We start from the raw sequence: 8,689 nt of genomic DNA, 5'->3' as shown, positions 1-8,689 counted from the left end.
AATCTTTTTCATTCTTTAGTTTGCATGAAAATTAAGAAAAAGGAGAAAAGCAGGCCACTGTTATACTCTCAAAGCTTCTGCCAGAAAGACTCTTCTCTCTTTCTATGACTGGCAACTGTTGTCTGACAAACACATTCTGACCTTTCAAATCCCAACTCTGATATTACTGATAGAGATATATTCCCACCAACATCACAAGTTGGGTTAGATGTTCCTATTATCTGGATTTATGATACTTCCTATATCATAGAATATATCACAGTCTAAGGAAGCCATATCTGTCTCATTCATCATTATAACCAAACATTTGGGCTGATTTATGGCACACAGTAGGCTTTCAATAAACCTGTGTTTATTGAATGGACCACAAAATTACTAATTCCATAATTTCTCTGTCAATTTTTAACCCACCTGAGGAGAAAGGAAAAGAGAAAACAGGGGCTATGCTAATCTGAAGCTAAAAGATTAAAACTCAGCAAGAACATGTGCTGAGTTAAACATAGAGCTGGGGAGGGAAAGATGGAAAATGATAAAAATAGAATATGGAACATAATTAACTGTGTTTGATAAAATACAAGAATCTAGGACATTTTTAATATGACCCCAAGTGAATACATGAAAAAAGTAAGCAATTACATTTAAGAAAATATATTCAGTCTTGGGGTGGGAGGTAATAACAAGTAAGAAAGTCTTCAGGAAACCTGGGTCTCAGCTGGTATGGCATTTTCAGAGGTACTTAATGCAAAGTGTGATGCTGGAATCAGGTCTCTCAAACAGAAGAGGGAGTAGAAGGGCCCAAAGTAGACCTTGTTATAAAACAAACTTAAGAAAAATAAGAATATTCTAAATGCAAAAAGCATCCCCATTACTGGTTTCAAGGAATCTGTGTCATTTCAGGATAAGAAAATTAAGTAATAAGGCTTGTTTTCCAAAGATGGTTCATGGAATTCAGCTTTGTTGTTCTGCTATCATTAATCAACTGTGAGAGCATGTGGTCAACACTTCTCATTTTTGTTTATGAAACGAATAGTAGAAGCTAACAGAAAATATAATTAGAATACACTTTGCTTCAGAGAAGAATTTGCTATTGGGAAACAGTATCAGGAAGGACATTGAGGGAGGTACTGGATTCTTGGAACAAGCTTCTACTTTCCTGAAGGGGAGGTTGATGAAGACTTCCCATAGCAAGATCCCCTCTAGCCCTTGACGTTATAATACATGGCATCATGAGCTCAGAGTATGCACCTCAGTGTCATAATACTCACAGAGACTCAGGTTCAAATCCCGGCTCATCCACCTCTGTATTGCTAGATATAGATGAAGCTCAATTCTCTCTCCTAAGAGATGGATATAATACCTAAACATAGGTTTGCCAAGAACATTTTAGTTTTATTCCTTCCTTCCTTCTTTCCTTCCCTCCTCCTTTCTTTCTCTCTCTCCTTTTTCTTTTATTGTGAAAAGAACACTTATGATGAGATCTTCTTCTTAGCATATTTTAAAGTCTATGATGTAGTATTGTTGACCAGAGATACAATGTTGTACAACAGGTCTTTGTATCTTATTCACCTACTTCTCTTAGGTCTTGGCATGATTAGCACTATTTTAGGAAAGCTCTTCTTAACCCCTTCAACAATGTCACTTTCCTAAGGAAACACTCTCATGGCACCATGGGCCCTTCCTTCTTATCACTCATCACAGCTATAAACTTACATTTTTGTCTATAATTCTTTTTATATATAGTTCTTTGATTAACGTGTTCTTACCTAGTCCAGTACCTGGAACCTAATAGATGTTCAGTAAAGTTAGGTTGCTGAATGAATAATTAAAAGAATGAATAGTTGACTCTTGAACAACATGGTTTCTAACTACATAGATCCACTTATATACAGTTTTGTTTTTCAATAAATTTGTGCTATTACTACAATTGAATCTACAGATCCAAAAGCAAGAACGGGAGGGTCAACTGTTGAGTTGTTCAGGATTTTTGACTGAGCTGGTGGGCACCCCTAATGTGACCCCAAATCCCTGAGGTATTCAAGGGTCAACTGTGTACATGCAAGAATAAAGATTAAGAGACAAGTAATGGCACATGCGTAGCTCAATGCCTGGCCTTTGGGGTGATGCCATATCCTCTGGTTGTAAAATTATTGCATTGTCCTCATGGGAAATATTACCAGGAATTTTTTGGTTTCTTTAAAATGCATGTAACTTCTACAACTGCTAACAAGCTAATCCAGGAGACATTTTGGAATGTTTAGGAGCTAGGAGATTTCCTAGTAGTTACTTCTGTGTTTGTTCCTCCAAGAGATTTATCTTTCTTCATCCTCCAATCCCTGCCCATAACCCCGCCAGCCCTGTAGACGAACATGCCTCAAACAAGTCTATCCGAAACCACAGGGACCACATCCTTGAGTAACAGATAATTACACAGTAGTGACTTTTTTTCTGGCTCACTTATCTATAATTTTTTCATCCTCCCTGCTTTTTTCTCACTGTCTCATAGTCGTTGTTCTTTTAACCTCTCATAGCTGCTTGTGTCTCTGTGTATTGCTTACCATCCTGGTGATATTCTCACAGTGCCCCAGTGTACTCCTGAAACTGAATGAAGATTATAGGCTCTTTTTTTTTTTTTTTTAAATGGTTAAAGACATTAAAAGTTTCTAAAAAGAAAAGTGGAACCAGCTTCTTGAGAACATAGTTCTCTAAATCTGAATTCCTTTCTGTGTGTATGTGTGCACTCAGTCCTGTCTCTTTGTGACCCCATGGACTGTGGCCTGGCAAGCTCCTCTGCCCATGGAACTTTCCAGGCAAAAATATTGAAGTGGGTTGCCATTTCCTGCTCCATGGGATCTTCCCAACCCAGGGACTGAACCCGCATCTCCCGTGTATCCTGCATTGCAGGCAGATCCTTATCTGCTGAGCCATCAGGACTTCACTGTGTCATGTGAGTGCCTGTAATAAAGATCACCCAGCTGTAAGGTCCCCGAGCCCAGGCGCCATGTCCCAGTACCTAACACAGCACCCAGTGTGAAATGAGTGTGCTGTGCTGGGCTTAGATGCTCGGTCGTGTTAGACTCTGAGACCCCATGGATGGTAGCCCACCAGGCTCCAGGGAAGAGATATTGAATTCTCCAGGCAAGAATACTGAAGTGGGTTGCCATGCCCTCCTCCAGATCTTCCCAACACAGGGATTGAACCCAGGTCTCCCACATTACAGGTGGATTCTTTACCATCTGGACCGTACTTGTTTAACAAACAATGAAAAAAATTATTATACACTAAAAACATGGGCTTTCTTTATCAAGAAATATGTCTTAGCAGTGAAATACACTTGGATGGCTTTAAAAGTGGACACACTTAATGCTCTATAAGAATTAGAATAATTGAATTATATTGTAATATAGGATAAGGTAATATATTAAAGATGGAAGAGAATTCTGAATCTCTTCATCATGACCAGAGTAAAAAGTAGCACATTTCTTCCAAAACTATAAGCTATTTATGTTGCATTTGCCATGGGGTTTAAGTTGTTATTAAAATTATTAAAGTCATTACTAAAATTAAAGACTAGAGTGCTGGCTGATATTGCCTGATGGATAAGGACTGTGAGTATTCTCTGAATTTCTCCTTGGTATCTTTGATAAACATTCACTAAGTATTGGTATAATGGTTGATTGAACTAATAACAGAGGAATTTCTCTGGGTTGACTTACCAACTGTTTTCTTTCCTATCTTCTTGATCCTTCTTATGAACAACCTGGTTTGGTGGAAATCATTAGCTGACATGTCCCCTTTAAGGGAGTGGTTTTGTTAGAGAGTCAAACCAAATCTTCTGGTAGCGTCAATATTTGCTCACATGTCAGTATAAAATACACTGGAGAAAGTCCTGACTTTTCTTCTTTTCAGACGTGTAGATCTCTGTATAAAACTAAACAGTGAAATTAACCCAGGTGTAACATTCCCACGAAACTCAGGTTCTCTTCTCTGTAAACTGGTAGGAGTGTCTCTTGTGTTCAGTGATTCTGAGAGAATTCCTTTGTGTTAACAACATACAAGGTCTTTTTAAATCTCCCTGTTGTAGAGGAGTTTGACCAAAACTAACCTTAGATCAGAGTTTGCTTTATTTCCCCCACTAGATGTCATTCAGTTTTAGAAGACCTAGTTAGGTAGCTATCCTAAGAGATAATTTTGAAAATTGATGGTAATCAGTTTAAGATTTAAAGTGCCTGAGGACAGTACTTTGGAGAAAATAAGATTGAGCTCTTACAATTGCTGCTTCTGTGATTATTGCAATGTAGGTGAACTTTTAAGATGTAGAAATCCTAGCCACAAAGCTTGTTCTGTAGATATCTGCTCTTGAAATAAATTAATTCCATAGGGAATCTATAAATGTATTCTTAGTTTTCTAAAATAAGACATAGGGGAAATCAGGTCCTCTAGAACACCAGCTACACAAAATGCTCATCTTCTCTTCCACCCACACTCACCCAGGACTGTAGCTTTGCCTTTTTTCCCATCTTACTTTGCTCATTCACCAGTCTTATTACCCATATCCTTCACATTTTATTACCTTTATTTACCCATTCAATCTTCGCACTTGGCAGTGAATCAGGAGTCAGATGACAGAACTATTTACTCTTGGTACAAAAGGTCCTGTAGAAAATACCCACACAATTATCCCCTAAGTCTCCTCATCACCATCACCATTAACATCATCATCATCAAGACATCACTTAACTCCCCCCATGGCTCCACCTCCTTGCCCCTCCACCCAGATCCCCTTTTCTGTTTTCTTTTCCCTAGAAGAGCTTTCCTTAATTTTTCCCAGATGCAAAGGTTAAAATTAAAATAAAACATAGGAGAAGAAAAATGGAACTAGCTTCATGGAAGCTCGTTCTCTAAATCCAATTTCTTTTGTGAGGCCTTTAAAAATGATATTTGATTATTCATGAATACCTTGCCATATTCCAAGAAGTATTAGGGGTGACTCAGGAGATGCATTTAAAACATGATAACAAATAAATATACTGAAAAAATATGAAGAAAGGAAAATAAATTGGATCAAGGCCTATATCACACAAATCTGAAATTGTTTTAGAATAAATCTTAATTTTGACCTTGATTTTCCTAGTAAATAAAAAAAAGAGGTAAACCTTCCTTCAAATAGTTTATGCTGCAAAGGCTATTTGAATAAACTGATGCAGCTTTAAGGGCAGCCCTAATTTCAAACAGAATGACATTTAGTAAATATCTTTAAACTTGAGGGAAAAGAAATTCAAACTTCCTTGGATATTCGTTTAAAATTTCATAAAATTTTCAAGGGGCTTTACTGATTGGTGGCTCAGTGGTAAAGAATCCACCTGCAAGTGCAGGAAACACCAGAGAAATGGGTTTGATCCCTGGGTCAAGAAGATGCCCTGGAGGAGGGCACAGCAACCCCCTCCAATATTCTTGCTGGGAGAATCTCGTGGATAGAGGAGCCTGGTGGACTGCAGTCCAAAAGCGACTGAGTGTGCATGTATGAAAATTTTCCAAAATTTCTTCTCTGTCAAAAAGGTCTTTTTAAATGAACAAAATTACGCTGAACATGTTGATTATCATCTAAGCAACCTTTTAAGAGTAACATGTAGCTGAAACTGTGTCATGTAAGCTACGGTTTCTGCTCTCGAGGATGTCACAGTCCAATTGGGAAGGCAGGTGTGTACACATATTTCTAGCAGAGCAAGAGCATCTTAATGCAAGGATATACAGAGTTGCTCAATGTGGTGGATACATACTGGATTGTAAAAATCTCAGAGACTGGGGTTTCAGTCCTGACTCACCCACTTCTCCATGGCTAGATATAGTTGAGACTCCATTCTCTTTCCTAAGACATGGTTATTATAATACCTATAACACAGGTTTGTGTTGAACATCTTAACTTCTTGTAGCTTTTAGCATAATTAACCCCATCCCAGGAAAGCTCTTCTTAATCCTTCCAACCTGTTACTTTTATTTTCCCCATCAGACACTTTCATAGTACTATGTATTCCCTCCTTTTTAGCACGTATCACACTGTAACCTTATGTTTACATCTGTGATCCTTTATGTAATGCATGTCCCAGGTACCTAGCCCAGTTTCTGGAACTAGTAGATGCTTGATGAATAGACACTTGAATAAATGAATGAATATATCCATGAATAGAGATTAAGAGATGTAACCTAGCAGATACTTAGCTCAGTGTCTGACCTCTTGGGTGATGCCATATTCTTGGCTAGGAAACTTCTCCCACTGTCCCTAGCAGGATATATCATTATCAATAGTTCTTTAGCTATGTGTCTAGAAATTCACTAGATAGGGTTATGACTGTAACTTAGACTAATTTTCATTCCACTCTGTATCTTGTTATGCTGATAAAGTTAAGAGTTCCACTGCTTTCCACTGGGAGAGAAATGAATTTATTTATTTTTATTGGATTATAGTTGTTTTACAATGCTATGCTAGTTTCTGTTGAACAGTAAAGTCAATCAGCCACACATACATTTATCTCCTCTTCCTTGGATTTCTTTCCTATTTACGTCACCACAGAACATTGAATAGAGTTCCTTTTGCTACACAATCAGTTTTCATTAGTTACCTATTTTGTGTGAGCATGTGTGCTCAGTTGTGACCAGCTCTTTGTGATCCCATGGACTATAGCCCACCAGGCTCCTCTGTCTGTAGAATTTTCCAGACGAGAAATACTGGAGTGAGTTGCTGTTTCCTTCTCCAGGGAATCTTCCCAGCTGAGGGGTTCCCTTGAGTTTCCTTCATGAGCAAGTGGATTCTTTGCCACTTGTGCCACCTGGCAGAGTGGATATCTATTTTAGTGGTTATCTATTTTAGGGAAATGAATTTAAACTCTTGGTATTAGGGCTAGGCAATCAAATCAGAAAAATCCTTTAAACATTGTACCTTGAATCATAGTTAATGTTTAATATTTACTTCCAAGATCTAAGTTACAGCAGCAAAAAGAGCCTTTTTCTTTTCGATCCTCTAACACAGTAATGAATAAACTAATCTGCATATTCCCCGTATGAATATGCGCTCACTCTCTCGGGTGTGTGTGCTCAGGTGCTCAGACATGTCCAGCTCTTTGCAACCCCATGCACTTTAGCCCACCAGGTCTTGGGTACATCGGATTATCCCAGAAAGGATACTGGAGTGGGTTGCCATTTCCTGCTCCAAAGGATCTTCCCCAACCGGGAACTGAACCCGCGTCTCTGTGTCTCTTGCATTGGCAGGTGGAATCTTTACCACTGAGCCACCTGGGAAACCCCCTTATTCCCCATATGTTGAATAAATGGCCCCAAATAGGAATATGTGTCTGAGAGCAGTTTTAATTTCAGGGTGACAGAGGAAACATCCAGGCATATAATACAAAAATCTTCTTCATTCTTTGCCCTCATAAATAATTATCTAATTAATGTCTGATCTAACCTGTAAGTTTGATGAGTGGTCACTGATTTTTCTTTCCTGGCATAGTATATGTACTGAGCAAATATTTATTTAACAAAAGAAGGTATGAATGAATGATTAAATAAATGAAAATGGATGTACAACCTCAAGCAATGTTCTCTTACATTTAGGGGAGGAAGCTTATCTGACCAACAGGATCTCAACATTACCCATTCATTTTTTGAAGAACCTCACCTTCAGTCACTAGTTTGAATTTTGTAAGCTATTAAACTCGGTTGTTACCTGGTGTCAATGTTCACCACACAAAAGACCAAGAACACACCTATAGAAAACACTTTTGGGAATACTTCTCATTACAATGAAACAGTATAGGGCATCTCAACAAGAAAGTGTTAGGAGTGACTTATAAGATCTGAGCTTATATCAGGTGACTCAAGAAAGGATGCAAGGAGGAGAGCGCTCACTTTGGATTGAGTGCTGTCAGAATATGGGATTAATTCTATGGTCGGATATCTTAATGAATTTTAAGTAGGAAAAAAAGAAGAGAGGGATACTAAATCTGTCATTGGTAAATAAGCAATAATCATTCATACTATCTGGGCAAGGAGATAGTTGATATTTGTGACTTTAATCATGCTCGTGTTTTGTCATGTTCAGACATTATTACAGAGTAGTTTTGTTTTTGCCTACATCTCTCATGGGTCCCAGAGTACCCTGGTCAGATGCTGATGTTCTATGAAATTATTGGTATTTATTAAGAGAACTCCAAGACCTCATTGTGAATGCTGGGCCAGCTGCCAGGTGTTAGGGACTTCTCACTGGTGAAGTGACATAAAAATCTATTACCATCTATTTGATTTAGGTTGAATTGATTTCTTAGTTTCCTTAGCAGAGTCTAGTAATAAAAATTAGTCAGAAATGGGTTGCTTTCATAGGGTAGGAGAAGGGGTAAATTTTGAAACAGAAAGAAGGCAGAAAGGAATGTCTCATTAGAGCAAACTTTGGGGGTGGGGGATTCAAAGACACATGAAACATAAGAAGAAGAAAAATAAATCAGAAACTTTACTCTGTGTTTTGAATTCTTGAGATTGAATTTTAGAAATAGGATTTTGTAAAACGATAACAAAGAAAAAGTTGGAATTTAAGTTTTTCACAAAGTTATGCAACACTGTTACTGAAATACATAAGAAAGTAGTGTAAACGACAACATGGGATGGCATTTCCCATACAGAATGCTGTAGTCAGTCTAGT

The sequence above is a fragment of the Muntiacus reevesi genome, chromosome 3 (genome assembly GCF_963930625.1).
Source record: "Muntiacus reevesi chromosome 3, mMunRee1.1, whole genome shotgun sequence".
NCBI classification, from domain to species: Eukaryota; Metazoa; Chordata; class Mammalia; order Artiodactyla; family Cervidae; genus Muntiacus; species Muntiacus reevesi.
Note: the sequence above shows the minus strand (reverse complement) of the source record.